Raw genomic sequence first — 14,633 nt, 5'->3', positions numbered from 1 at the left:
GTTATTTCTTTGGAAAGCTTTTTTCGTATCTATTCTTCATAGTCTTAACTAGTCCCTGACACCATCTTTCCTGTTTGGACCATCTTCAGCTCTGCAGAATCCTCTCATACTTGAACAGGACATGACTCAATACAAAGACATCTAACAGCACATAGTTAGAGGTAGGTAGGTAGATGTTTTGAAGGATAAACCCATAGAAATTCAAAATTAGAGTGACCCAAACTGATACGCAGTTTAATGATATGAAGTCATGAAGGGTTCTTCAGGAGTCTGAATTGAACTTCTGCTTTGTTCATATTAAACCTGAGCATGAAACCTGGAGAGTAAATACATTTTAAAGCACATTTATACAACACAGCTTTATATGGCACAAGGCTCAATGAAATAAGGCCTTTTGTTTATTTTATTATTTACTTGTTTGATTTGTAAAGCTTGTTTGCACAGGTCACAATCTGGCCCAAAGCTATTAAGTAGTTACTTCTCTCAACAATCTGTTTTCTATGTTGTTATTCCCCATTTGTCCTATTCCTTACCAGTCCAAATCCTCTCAGTTTGGACAGTCTTCAACTCAACATTGTCTACAATGATGTTACCCTCCAAGTACAAGGGCATTTCATTACTAACACATAGATGAGGAGATGTTCTGAAGCATTAACCCACAAAAATCCTGGTATTGAGTGGCAGAGACGTTTTAGGGTACAAGGCTCTTATGAAGATGAGAATGTACCACTGCATTGAATGTTTCCAGAGTATTAAATCTGGAGGTTAAATCCATTTTCCAAATGCATTTTGACAACAGCCTCACATGAGATCTACTGGAATGATTTGAAAATATGTTTTTTGTTTTGTTTTGTTCAGCTTGTTGGGAGAGTTGATAGTCTGGTTCCAAACGTTTAAGTTGTTATTTTTCATAATCTATTTTCCATAATAATTTTATTTTTCTTAACAGTCCTAACCAGCCCCTGACTCCATCATTTCTTATTTGGAAAATCGTAAGCACTGCAGAATAGAACTTTGATTCATATCCATCTTCAAAAATACATAACTTCATTAAAGGTGACATATCACGCTTTTTTCATCAATATATATTGGTCTAAGAGGTCCCCAAAACATGTGTTTAAAGTTTATGCTCAAAAAAACACTTTGAAATCAGATTTTGGTCTGCCTGAAAATCCCTCTTCTTCAGTCCTCATCAGAACACTCTGTTTTCCCTCTGACCACGCCCCCTCCGGAAGTGGATGTGCCTCGGCTCTCCAGCACGTTGATCTAATGTTTACATGTTGGCTGAATATACACGGCTGCTCAGAGATAGCGTTACTTCAACCCTCTGAATCTGATCCAGAATCTGATCCTGACGGAGAGGCGCCTGTAGCAGGACCTTCCTGAAGGATTGGTCATAGATTTAGTGTTTCTTGTTGTTTTATTTATCAGTATGTCGACGTGTGTCTTGGTACACAGCTACGAACATGTAGCTATGTGGCTATGCTAACTAGCGCTAGCACTTATCCATGATAAATAAAAATCATCCACTAGATCTTCAAATCTGCAGATGTTGGGAGTAAAACCGACCTTTGTGTTTATTAAGACAGTCTACAACTAGCATGCCTCCCTCCTAATCTCCTTGTTGGCACACATTTGTGCAGGTAATGAAAAACGGGGGAGGGATTCAGTATTATTTTATACAGTCTATGGGCTGAACAAGCTCCGAGCTCTGACTCCGTGACAGACCTGATATTGTTGTTACGTAACAAAAACACGTAAGTCTGAAACGGCTCGTTTCACACACATTTACAGAAAGGTGTAGAAATCAAAACAGGGGCAGAATGGATTTTTTTCATTCTCGGGGGGTTTGTAGACATGCCAGGGACACATATTTCAGGTAAAGAACCATTAAAAAGTCAATTTTGCATGATATGTCACCTTTAACACCTAGTTAAGATGATGCACCAAAAAAACCTAAGATCTAACCGAGTGTATTTGTCTCATAACAAGTTAAAATATCTCATTACACACAGTACAGGTAGCATTGATCAGACAAGCAGGGGCATGTCCAAAGTGGCAGTCGGGTGGAATAGGCCCACACTGAAATCCAATGGCCACCCGAGGTGTCATCCCCATATCCTAAAGATCGTCAGAGGCTGTGCTTATGTTTCAAATCCACCATTTGAAGTCTGTCACAGCCAGCAGTGGACAGTAAAAAAAGTAAATTTGCTTGAGTACTGTACTTAAATACATTTTTGAGTATTAATTTTTGGTGGAACTTATTACTTTTACTCCAATACGTTTGAACATTTGGTTTGTCTAAATGGTGTGGCTGTACCTCGGATGGGGTTTGCTACGGCCGAGAAGGATGGTGATTCTCTACCTGAGCAGCACAGCCATGTCCAGGACAGCACAGCCCACGTTCAGGTTACTTTATTTGTAAAGTAAGTAAACTTGTAGGTAAACTTGTTTTGCAGCTATTGAGATGTTAGGTCAATACAAAATTACAAGATAGATGTCAGACAGAAAAAACTACTTAATGTGCAAAACATACAAAAATATCTTAAAACTAATCTAACACTAAAAATGGGAAAATGAATAGACATGATAAAATGATAAGAATGCTAAAGGTTTCATTTAAAATGCATATCAGAAAACGGTCAACCAATAAAAACGATAGAACCACATGAATAAATAAGACAATCTGGGCTCAAGTCTTAAAATTGGAGGCTGATTGTATGAGAAAATAAAAGCTACTGCTTGTTCAGCTCAGTAATAGCAGCAGGAACAAAGCTTTTCTTGTGACGCTGTGTCCTGCACCTTGTGACTAAAAACCGTTGTCCAGAGTTGAGAAGCTAGAAATCACTGTGCAGAGGGTGTGAGACATTATTTAAAATAGAGGTGGCTATCCGCTGTACCTGATTAGTGTACAGGGATGCTGGGTATGCCTGTAGCTCACCAATCAACTTGCTTGACCATTTAACAATCTGGTTTGAGGTTATTGAAATAAAGAATGATTCATATTGTTGTAAATCGCCAAACTACTTGCCACAGAAACTTAATCACAGCCTACAAAACATCACCATCTAACCCGAGAAAGCATGTTGAGGTCCCTAACAAACTTGTTTTCTTCTAGATGAACATTTTAAACTTGTCTGTGCTTGTAGTAACTTAGTCATTGTTTATATTTCATGGTATACTTTTTTAGATATGAAATCCTGTTTTCTAGATGAACATAACGTAGCAGAATGAACACCCATGCATTCTTGACTGCACTCACGCTTTGTGAATATGCTTTCTGAGATATCTTAAAAAGTACTTAAAAGCAAGTACTCTAGGGCTTTAACTCAAGTAATAATTTGATGGAACAACTTTCATTTGTATCGGAGTAATATTTGACCAGAAGGATTTTTGACTTAAGTAATAAAGACGTGTACTTTGTCCACCACTGGCCACATCAGGCTGCTTGAAGCCTTCTTTGCATTCAAATGTAGGAGCTTTTGTTTTGTTTGTACTTTGAATTGTTAAAACTACATAACACAGCTCTCTGTCAGAAACTAATACAGTGGCAACATTTTCAAACATTACTAATAAATGTAGTTAAAATGTATTCAAAGCATCCTAAAATTGTGACTTGGACAACATCTTCTTGTTGAGTCTTTAAAGATTTAAGCTGAACAAATTTAGAAGTTACCTTTCTGTTGTGCTACTTTTCACATTTTGAAAAATTATACACACAAACATGCCATCTGTTTAATTTTTAGAGTTAGTAGATAAAGTTGGTATTTACAGTGGAGACAGAAAAGGTTTATAGATGCCATTCATTCATAGGTGTGTGTGCAAATACTTTATGACAGCCTGCATAAGTCTGTTCCCCAGCTGGGCCACCCCAGACTCAAAGTCTGGACACGGCCCTGCTGACATGTCCAGATGTGAATCTTATTTTCAGATACTACAAGCCAAAAATAAGGACTGAATTGATTGAAAATTAATTAATAAAAATAGCTGCTGATGCAGCAATCTAAATGTAATTGATACGTTTTTTGAAACAAAATGTAAAACTTATTTCAACAAATGTATCAAGAAGAATTGGATTTCTGCATCAGTGGCTATTTTACTCACTCACTTACCCACTATGAAAAATTCAGCCTTTATTTTTGGCTTGTATACTGTATCTTGCAATAAGATTTATATCTGGTCCTGTGAGGTCAGTGTGACTTACTGTATTAAATGCAGTGCGATATTTTGACATATGGTTAGGCAAATACTCTGTACGTTTTTTTGAGTGTCTTATAACAGGATAAACCTGCAGAAATTCAAAAACTGTGTTTCAAACTGTAGTTAGCTTCGTGAAATGAATTCTTCAAAGGCTTCATGACTCTCAAGCTGAATGAAAATAAGTCTCTGCATTGTACATAATGTTATATGCTTAAACACACAACCTTGAGAGTAAATTCCCCTCTGAATCCTCGTGGACAACAAAAGCTTAAATTTTAAATTCACTAGAACTACACCAAAATAAAGCTTCTTTTTTTCTACAGCTTGGTGACTAAGTTCATAATCTTGCCCAAACCAGTTTATATTTTTTGTTGTGTTTTTTTGTTGTGTTTTTTCTTTTGCCTGGTTTCCCATGTCTTCATCCTCTATTCTCAGACATCTTAACCAAGCCATCTTTTCTGTTTGGACCATCTTCAACAGACTAGATAATATGGAAGCATGATAGGTATAATCTTTGAAAATGACAAAATACAGAACAAGGACATATGAAAACATGTACTTATGATGATGTTTGGCAGTATTATCCCTCAGAAATTCACAAATAAAGGGACCATAAAAGGGAACAACTTACTTAATTGAATTTATCAAAGAAAGAGGAACACGTCTGTAGAAACATTTGGACAATGACAGTTTTAGCATAAGTCAGAAGAACGATTCAAAAATGAGGATGTTTGTTTGTTTTTTGACATGCGAACATGGAATCTGTGATCATGGCATATTTCAAAAGAACAAAATGCTGTATGAAGAAATGTAATAACGCATAGTTGAGTGGATATTTTCAACACACTAAAATTTAACATGAAGTGCCTTGAACAGGAACACAAACTACTCAAGCAATGTCGCTGAAGTAAGAGGTACAAGGCCCTGAACAAGAAAGACAGCTAACACCTTGTAAATATGTTTCTAAAGGTAGTGAAACTTAAGAATACTCTTTTAAAAAAACAACTTAGGATGATCAACAGCCTTGAATTGTAATGATTTTTGGAAAATAGGCTATTTTTTCTTGTTGAGCTTGTTGGCTGAGTTCCTAGTCAGGCCCTAACCTTTTCATTCAGCACCACGTCACCAACTGAAAGACATTGTGGTCTATTCCCGGCCTTTTCTTCTTCCATTGAACGCAGCCTGAGCCGAATGTGCATCTCCTTGTCTTTCACTAGACATTGTCTAGACACGGGATAATTGCAGACATCACTGAACACTCAGCTGCTGCCTGAAGCCTCATGGGAGTCGAGGTGGACTTTGGAGGGAAATGTCCAGCAGTCAGTCAGTCAGTCAGTCAGTCAGCGTGTGTGTGTGTGTGGGGGGGGGGGGGGGTCACACACATGCACACACCCCCTTCACATGGTGCGTTTATGTGTGTGTTTTACCCTGTGTTTGCTGGTGTGAGGAGACGCGTGTGTGGGAGCGAGACAGGGAAGGAGCGCGCAGACATTGAAGCACACTGTGCTCATAACCACAGATGTGGTGACTTCATCAGAAGAAAATGTTCCCGTCCTCCTGCTCTGCTTGTGTTGATGGAGCTCTCACAAATTAATGGCTGTTAATGCTAAAATGGAGGCAAAACTAATTCTCACTCAACATAATTCTGCACTCAGTACAAGCATATTTTATCTTCTTTTAGATTACTGACGTGTAGCTCTGGCACTTTTAAATGTAGAGCTTGATTGTAGGGTGCTTGTGTGTGTGTGTGTGTGTGTGTGTGTGTGTGTGTGTGTGTGTGTGTGTGTGTGTGTGTGTGTGTGTGTGTGTGTGTGTGTGTGTGTGTGTGTGTGTTGTAGATTCGGGGGGGTTGGTTGGTCTCTGAGAGATGGTCGTAGGTCGCCGGGTTCACCCCGGGTGCAGGACTAATCTCAGTGGGGGTGGATTGGATGCAGGATAACTGAATCCTGTCGGGGCAGGCCACCTTCTCAGAGAGCTCCAGGTGTTTGTTCTTCCCCTCGGATTGACGCAGACTGCCTGTTGTGCTCACCAGACTTTTATTTTTTTAGTGTGCTTCATACTGGAGGATTATACTGTCAGGATTGTCATGTTATTCTGTTTTTTATATGCCCATGTAGGGGAAAATGTTCAGACTTTGACTCATTACTTGTTGGAAAAAGGAGAGAGATGGTCCGGGGACTGGTCTTCTGAAACCACTTTTATTCTCTTTTCATAATCTTAGATGAGTGTGTCACTTATCTTTGGTAAAGAAGTAGTCTGAACAAGTAAAAGTAACTTAACTGCTGAAAAGAAGTACTCTACACATACAAGTTTAATGTACTGATATTAATTATATGTGCTCATTGGCAAAAGTATGAAGCAGAAATATCATGGTGCATGTTGTATTTGCTCAGTGTTATACAAGAGACATCCAGCACTGTTTGAAAAACTTCTCCAAACTTCACTTTTGAGTCATAACGGGCATGTCCAGTGAGAATGTGATCCTTTCATTTGTGTGTGTGTGTGTGTGTGGCATATTTCCTAAAATCTGTTCCCTTTCTTTCAGGGAGACTAATGTGAAAGTGTAAGGCACCAGAAAGTTTCACTTCGACACTCCAGCTCTTATTTTAGTAGCAGAAAAATCCACCACCCCTTACATTTGTACAACTGACGCCATTTCACAGAAATTCCAGACAACTGGCGCCTGAGCTCTGCCTCCGAGAAGGACATGATGAATAGGACACACCCTTGGTATGCTAGTGAATGGTAGAATATATGGCACACTGCAGTGTTACAGCCTCGATTCATTACAGCCTCTCGTCGTAGCTCTTTAGAGTGTCGTTTCTCTCTGCTTTTCTCCCCCCTGCACGCGCTTCATGCTGCTCGCTCGCCTATTTTTAAAAGCTTGAATTTGAGTGAAATGCACTGAGGCACCAGTAAGGCGAGCTACAGCTCTTTCCAGCGCTGGTTCCTGATCCTCCTCTTTGTTGTGGTCTATGCATGCCTGCTCTAGTCACATGACTGCGTTTCTATGGCAACTCGGGTTTGAGTAATCATTTGCGTTACGACCTTTATTCCCTTGAGGAAAGGGGAGGGGGAGGTTAGACTGAGCCTGTAGAAAGAGGGAGCAAGAGGGAAAGAGAAAAGACAGGCAGAATGGGAGCGGCGGAGAGGCACAGGCAGTAGAGGGAGATTTTTGCATTTTCTTGCCTTTATTTTTTGTATTTTATCTCTTTCTTTTCACACTGCCTCTGCCTCTGAGTGTCCAAGAAGCTTGAAAAAGAGACAAAAAAGCTGCCACTAAACAACGAGTTTCACCAAAATGTCTTCTGTGACTCACTCGGTGAATCGGGCGGGCGAGTCAGAGAGTTTGGTTGGAAAGGCGGCAGGCATGTATGTTTCATAAGGGGGGCTGACACACACACACACACACACACACACACACACACACACACATACTGGTTTTGGTGGATTAGAAGGACCATTTTTTCAACACACACACACACACACACACACACACACACACACACACACACACACACACACACACACTCACTCACTCACTCACTCACTCACACACACCTCCCCTTCGTTTCTTCTCAGGAGGAAAAGCAGCACTGTGCCACATGTGCAAGTCTCAGCAGAAACAGATTCTGTATGTTCCTGTTTCTTGCTCTCCCGGCTGCGTTGTCATGGTTACAGAGCTAGTCCACCAAGGCACGCAGCTACCTCCTCTCTCTCTCTCTCTCTTCCCCTCCCTCACCCTTTTTTTTCTCTCTCTTTCTCTCGCCACCGTTGGGTGATTCAACCCATCAGTTGGGTTGTGTCATCTCCTAGATGGAGTTTGTAGCTCCCACATCTCCTAAATGGAGTTTTTTTTTCAGTTTGGGCTGTGTCTGTGTGTGTGTGTGTGTGTTTCAATTGGATTCTAACTTGAACAAATGTGTGAGTGTGTTTGTGTGTGAGTGAGAGATTGGGTGGGGTAAATGGGTGGGTTTTGAGGGGATCCAGCATTGACAGGAGGTGGGCTCGACCGGGGGGCTGGTGATAGACACTTTGGGGGTTGTGTAGCCGTGATGGTGATGGTGGTGGTGGTGGTGGTGGAGTTGGTGCTGGTGCTGGCTGCTTCCAGGTGCCTGCATGCGACTGGGGCTGAATATGAATGAGGGGCCCCTGGTTCTCCAGAGATGGCGGCTGGGGAGAGAGAGGCAGCTAAATCCAGAGAGCACTGGAGCCTGGCTGGTTGGTTGAGAGGCCCCCACAAGCTGCTGACAGGAGCTGGAGCTAGCCATCACGTTAATTAGCGTTTTTACTCCAGCAGCAGCAGCAGCGAATAGGGGGAGTGGGTTAGAGAGGGATGTGGGGGTGGTATATGACTCATAGACACAGTATGGTTTATTCATGATGGAGGAAGGGGATGTGTGTGTGTGTGTGTGTGTGTGCGTGTGTGTGTGTGTGTGTGTGTATGAGGGAAAGAGAGAGAGAGAGGAAGCACACATTTGATTTGCACACAGTTTTTTAAGTGTGTATGTGTGTTGCCTAAGTCGATCACTGATTGGCACCAAGCCAAGATATTATTACGTCTTGAACATAATACCCTTCATTGTTATTGTCATTGAGGTTTTTTATTTTTTTGCGATAATTTTACAAAACACATTTGAAATTAGTTCTTTTTATTTGCCACTAGATCTTTCCTTGGATTCTGTTGCAAAGAACAGTAACAGGAAATGTTTCAAAGCACATGCTCTAATAAGATACAAGCTGCAGAATGGGAGCTGTTACATTTCTCATTTATTTCTGCTCCCAGTGTTACGAAGACTTTATTGATCCCAGGCTTTTGATGCCTGTCTGGGAAGCATCAGACTGATGAAATGGGTTAGGGTGCCCCCTCTCATAGGTGACCTGACCTTGTCTCCTCTGTCTCAGCCCATGACAGTGATCCTTACCCCCGTGAGGGATGCATGGGATCAATAGATTGGTCTTTTCCCTGCACTGATCACCCCAGGAGTACCCATCCAGGCTGATCTGAGCTGAGCTGAGAAGAAAAGCTGCAGCAGTGTTTGGAAGATTCTCGAAGAAGCATCTCCTCCTCAGTCTGTTAGCTCGCTTCATGCCAGAGCAGGAATACGAGACTTGTGTGTTTGTTTGCATGTGTGTGTGTGTGTGTATGAGAGGGTGTAAAGGGGGGGTTACATTACAGCTATGCTATTGTCTAATTGTCTCCTCTTATCATTAGTGACAACCATGACCTCTGTTATTGGCATATCTGCATTCTGCCTGCACTGCAGAGCCTCCACCACACTACACTCGCAGCGTTTTCTCTCCCAAGAGCGGCAGGGCCCATGCCTCATAAATACAAACACAATCTCTCCTACACCTCCTGACTGCAGGACAGGACTCCACACATATCTGCCCGTGGAGCGCAGCCCATTTGCATACATATTAAAGTGACGCCTCAGAAAAAAGGAAGAGAGAGAAAGAGGGGGGGGGGGGGGGAGGAGGGGAGCAGGAGGGGGGAGAGAGAGAGAGCGGGTATATGCAAACAAGGCTTTCATCTAATATGCAAGAACCGGCATTGCTCTGGCATAAATCTGCATCTGAGCTCAGGCAAAGAGAGCCGAGCCCATTTGACAGTAAATGGGCTGGGGATGGCTGTCAGATGCACAGGGGAACACTGAGTTACCCCACAGAGAACCAGGCCAATTGATCAGCATGGCATGTCACATATAGCAGGAAGAATGAGGCAACAATAGCACATGTTAAGTAAAAGCTATAGATGGTATTAGAGGGGGTAAAATGAGAGAGTTATCATACTGTGCATAAATGCATAAAGGAAAAGTTCAACATTTTCTGCTTTATTCTTATTCAAATTTGGTCTCATTAAGATTTATCACACTAAATAAAATGTGTTAATTGGTTTTCTTAAGAGGTACTAGGAGGCAGATTTGTTACTTTTAGGGAAATTATTTCCGTTTCCAACCAGAAAGCTAAGGTAAGTTAACCTCCTTACTCTAGCTTCATATTCACAGCAATTCAAAAAAAAAGAGAAAAGACAAATTCCTAGCATAACTAAATAACATTGATAAGCTTGTTCACTCTGCATAGATGTTAATATCCTGCCCTTATACTTGCTACACACAGGCATGCTAACGTTACTCTGAGCCTATTAGCATGCTGACGTACATTTAGCTAAAAATCAGAACTTGCGGTCTAAAATTATTCCCTCATTTACTACCTCCTACTCACTATGATGGAAGTGCTATGTAAAGAAATGTGCATTAAGCTCATGGGCAAAATAGAAACACTTTCAAACACTATCTCAATCTGCTCTATTTGATGTTTCATTGCTGTATTTCTTTAAGCACCATGTTGTGTTGCGCTGGACCAGTTAGCACTGATGGCAAGCTAATTTCAAGATGCATTGTGGGATACTTTGACTATTTAGGTAAAATAATTCTTAAAGTAATTCAGACAGCACTAGAAAAAAAGTGAGCACATTAAATTTGACTGTATAGTATTTAATTTAGGCCATAGCCTCAGTTGAAGGCGTACTTACAGGGAACATACAAGGTATACATCTTTATACTGAGCTGATCAAGCTACACGTTTACCATGAAATCACTAGATTGGTTGGAAAATTGTTCTCATCTGACTTTTCAACAACACAAATATTGGCAACAATACACAGTATATTAAAGGCATAATGAGGAACTTTAATGCTGTTATCTAAGGTCCAGGACCATCACCTACTGTCTTAATGATGTGACTCTTTCCACATGTGTGCATTTGTAGTAGAAGGAAGTAAATGGGATACAGATCTTATCTTTAAAACTACTTTTATTTGTTCAAGACAACTGTTTGCAGGCTGCAGAGTAATGATGTATTGTATTGAATTTGCATGAATTTCATCTACGTAAAATTATTGACAGTAACATGACGACAAAACTATGTAAACTCTGATTTATTACCATTGGTTAGATTTAAAAGGCTGGACAGATGTATCTCTTCAACATCATCACACCCCCAGTGTACAGTGCTCTGATGTTCCATTAAATGTCTGAAAAACTTAAATATACACACCGTTAAACCCTCTTGTCCTCAAAGTGCAGCAAAGCTTTGGAACCCCAGCATAAACATTAAATCCTGTTCATGGCCATTTTGCTCTTTTGTCAAGCAAAGACAATTCTTTTCAGAGTTTTTGAGAGTTTTTAGAAATGTACATCTTTTGAGTAATCCTGCTCAATTATCAGCCATGAGTACAAACATTATGTCAAAGAAAATTATCAGACCAAAAACTCTGCCTGCTTGCACCCAACGTTTATAGCCGAGTTCTAAATATAGACACTTTCAGGAAAAATGCCAAATATCGTCTCAGCTCCTTCAGGGAATCTGATCTGAACACTGGCACCAAGGTCCAGCAAGAGGACTACTTATAATGTTCATGTGCTCAATGGGACACAATGTACTGTCTTTCAAAGATTTAATGCAACTGAGAGAAGTGCAACATGTTCGATATGTACAACAATTATCAAGAAGAAGGGGCAACTTCAAACTTAAACAGACATCAATCCAGGATGCACCAAAGAAGTAAGTATGATGCTAAAGTTGCTTGGACTGCTTATAATGTTACCGTTGGCCGGCTACTAGATAACGGTAATGTTAGCCTGTTAAATAACTCCACCAATGGGTCCAAAATGTTCAGCTAGGTCATGCGATATATCTTATAATTTCATCCAAGTGCATTTAACCTTACTGTGAGAAAGCGATATGTATGAGGTGTGAAGTAAAGAAATGGGGACTGGACCTGAACTCACCTTTCTTCTTTAGTTTGTTGTGCTCAAACTTGAACACTGGGGACTTGAGACTTAACTCTGACAACAGGTTTGGTGACTTAACTATAACACTTAAAAACAGTAAGCTAGGTCAATAACCAAGAGTCTATTTTAAATAACCTGCTTGCATTGCAATATGGGTATTGGTCAGGAAGTTACACGAACATCTTTGTTAATGTATGCTGTACCCAGTATTGTGGAAGCCTAATACGGATGTAATACTTTATGATACTATCATGGTACTATATACTGAGCAAAGTGCATAAGGATTATTATTAATTTGAAGAACTTCTTCCTTCAGTATCAATGAGTTGCAATCAGTAGGTTAATGAGGGTTGGTATATGCCCAGTGGTTGTTGAATAAGGTATTATCACATTTTTTTTACCTAAAAATATCCTTCTAATATGTGTGCTAATAAGCAAAAATATATTGATTAATGTGTGTACCTTATTATGCCCGAAGAATCACCTAAGAAGTTTAGAAAAAAAGAAGTTTTATATATTTTTTCTAATTATTCCTTTAAGAGAGGCAAAGTATTCTTCCAGAAGTATTTTTTATTGTACGTGTTCTGCATGATCCCTTTAACTTGTATTGAAATGTAAATTATTTTCCCTGAACAGGCAGATGTTCAACACTTCAAGAACATATTTGCACAAGCAAAAATGAAGCGCATGATGGCAGTGCTAAAGCAAAAAAAGTGTACGAGTGAAACTTTTTGTCTTCAGAAGTTGGAGTGCTGCCACGAGCTCTGGGTTTCCCCTAACTCTGCGTGTATCTCATGTTGGACACCCTTGAACTCCCTTTCCTGTTTTCCTGCCCGAGCATGTTGCATTGAAGCACGCCATTCTGTCTGTACAGGTGATCTTACGCACAGGAAATGGAAACTCTGAAAGTGCGCGTGTCGTGCATACGTGTTTGTGAGTGTGTGTTTGTTAGTGCGTGTGACTGAGTTGGAATAACGTGGTGGTGGTGGTGGTGGGGGGAGAGTGAAACAGGATATGTTGGGAATAACACACAAGCACAAAAAAGTGTCACATGATCTGAAACACAGGGTTGATTTATTTGGCTTCAGAAAGAATCTGTTGCATGTGGTTTGGAGGGGAGAATGTTTTCCTTCTTCGTTCGCAGTGTGCTCAGACACAACACATGGAAACATTTTCGGAGAGGCCATGGGTCTGCATAAAAAAAAAAAAAGCTCCAGACGTTTTATTTCTTCTCTCTTTCATAGTTTTTTCAGTTCTTTTTTTTCCTGAAACTGATTGAGTTACATACATCTGCTCCCCATATGTAGAAATATCTTTCTTAATGAATATCTGTGATGCACTGGGGGCCTTTGACATGCAATCAGTATTTATGTTAATATTTTGTTTGGGCATGAATTAACTGATAGAGTGGAGGGCTTGTCACTGATTCCATACAAGTGGTGTACATATATCAATGAACATCGTATTTACAGCCTCTATTTCAGTCTGTAATAAATACACTTCCACTCACATGAGACACTTGCAGGTCTGCTCTATTGTCTGCCATAAATATGCTGGAAGGGTTGGTTAAATATTGATAACACCAATTTTCTGCCCCCCACCACCACCACATACACACACACCCTCTCTCCATCACAACCACGCACACACACACACACACACACACACACACACACACACACACACACACACACACACACACACACACACACACACACACACACACATCTCACACTCATACCAAACCCCTCCTTCTTTCTCTCCCTCTATCTGGCGGTTATTTCACCCTCACAGTAACCTTGCTTATGCATATTGCATATGTAAATAAAGCCCCCCGCCTCTGAAGTAATTGTGTGCATCTTCTCCAGAGCTGCAGATCTCAGCTCTGTGTTTAAAGGGACGCACTGTGGAAAGGCTGAAATCTCTTTGTTTGACTGTGATTCTTTTCTGTTCAGATTTCCCATTAAGTCAAAAACTTCAGATTTGTTAACAAGAAAAGTAGTTGAAGCTAATTTTTTATTTCTGTTTTCAGAATTAATGAAGACTAAAGAAGGAGTTGGCCTATGTGCGAGTCACTTGTCAAGAATTTCTTGCAGATACAATTGTACCTTAAACCCTCTATCTGCAATAATATGACGAAACTATGTCATGTTATATTTTAGTTTAATACTGTGGAAGCGTAGAAACAGAGCTAACATATAAGTAGTTTCACTTATAAAATGTTGGTTGCTAGAGATGAAATCTGGCATCCCCCTATGGTAGATATATGTTTTAATCTGCATATCTCACATAGTCTCGTTAAATTGTTAAATTAAGCAATTTCTTGTTTTTTATTGTTTTATGTAAAAGTTATAGAGTCTATCAAAGCTTTTTTTCCTAAGAAAGAGAGAAAAAAACCTTCCTAGTGCTGAAGGTTTTCATATAACTGCAAAAGAGAGGTACACTTTAGCTTTATGTATGAAAGACAAATCCATAGTTTATATTAGCCATGAAATGATTTTATGTTATAAAACCTCCATTCATTGTGTACATGTTTTAATATAATTCTATAGATCAGAGATTCCCAAAATATTTCAAATCAAGCTACTTCTTCCAAATGCAGATACCAACTTTGTAAAAAAAAAAAACTAAAAAGGA

The sequence above is a fragment of the Notolabrus celidotus genome, chromosome 9, assembly GCF_009762535.1.
Source record: "Notolabrus celidotus isolate fNotCel1 chromosome 9, fNotCel1.pri, whole genome shotgun sequence".
In the NCBI taxonomy this organism is placed as follows: Eukaryota; Metazoa; Chordata; class Actinopteri; order Labriformes; family Labridae; genus Notolabrus; species Notolabrus celidotus.
The sequence above is the reverse complement of the archived record's forward strand: the minus strand, read 5'-3'. Positions refer to the sequence as shown.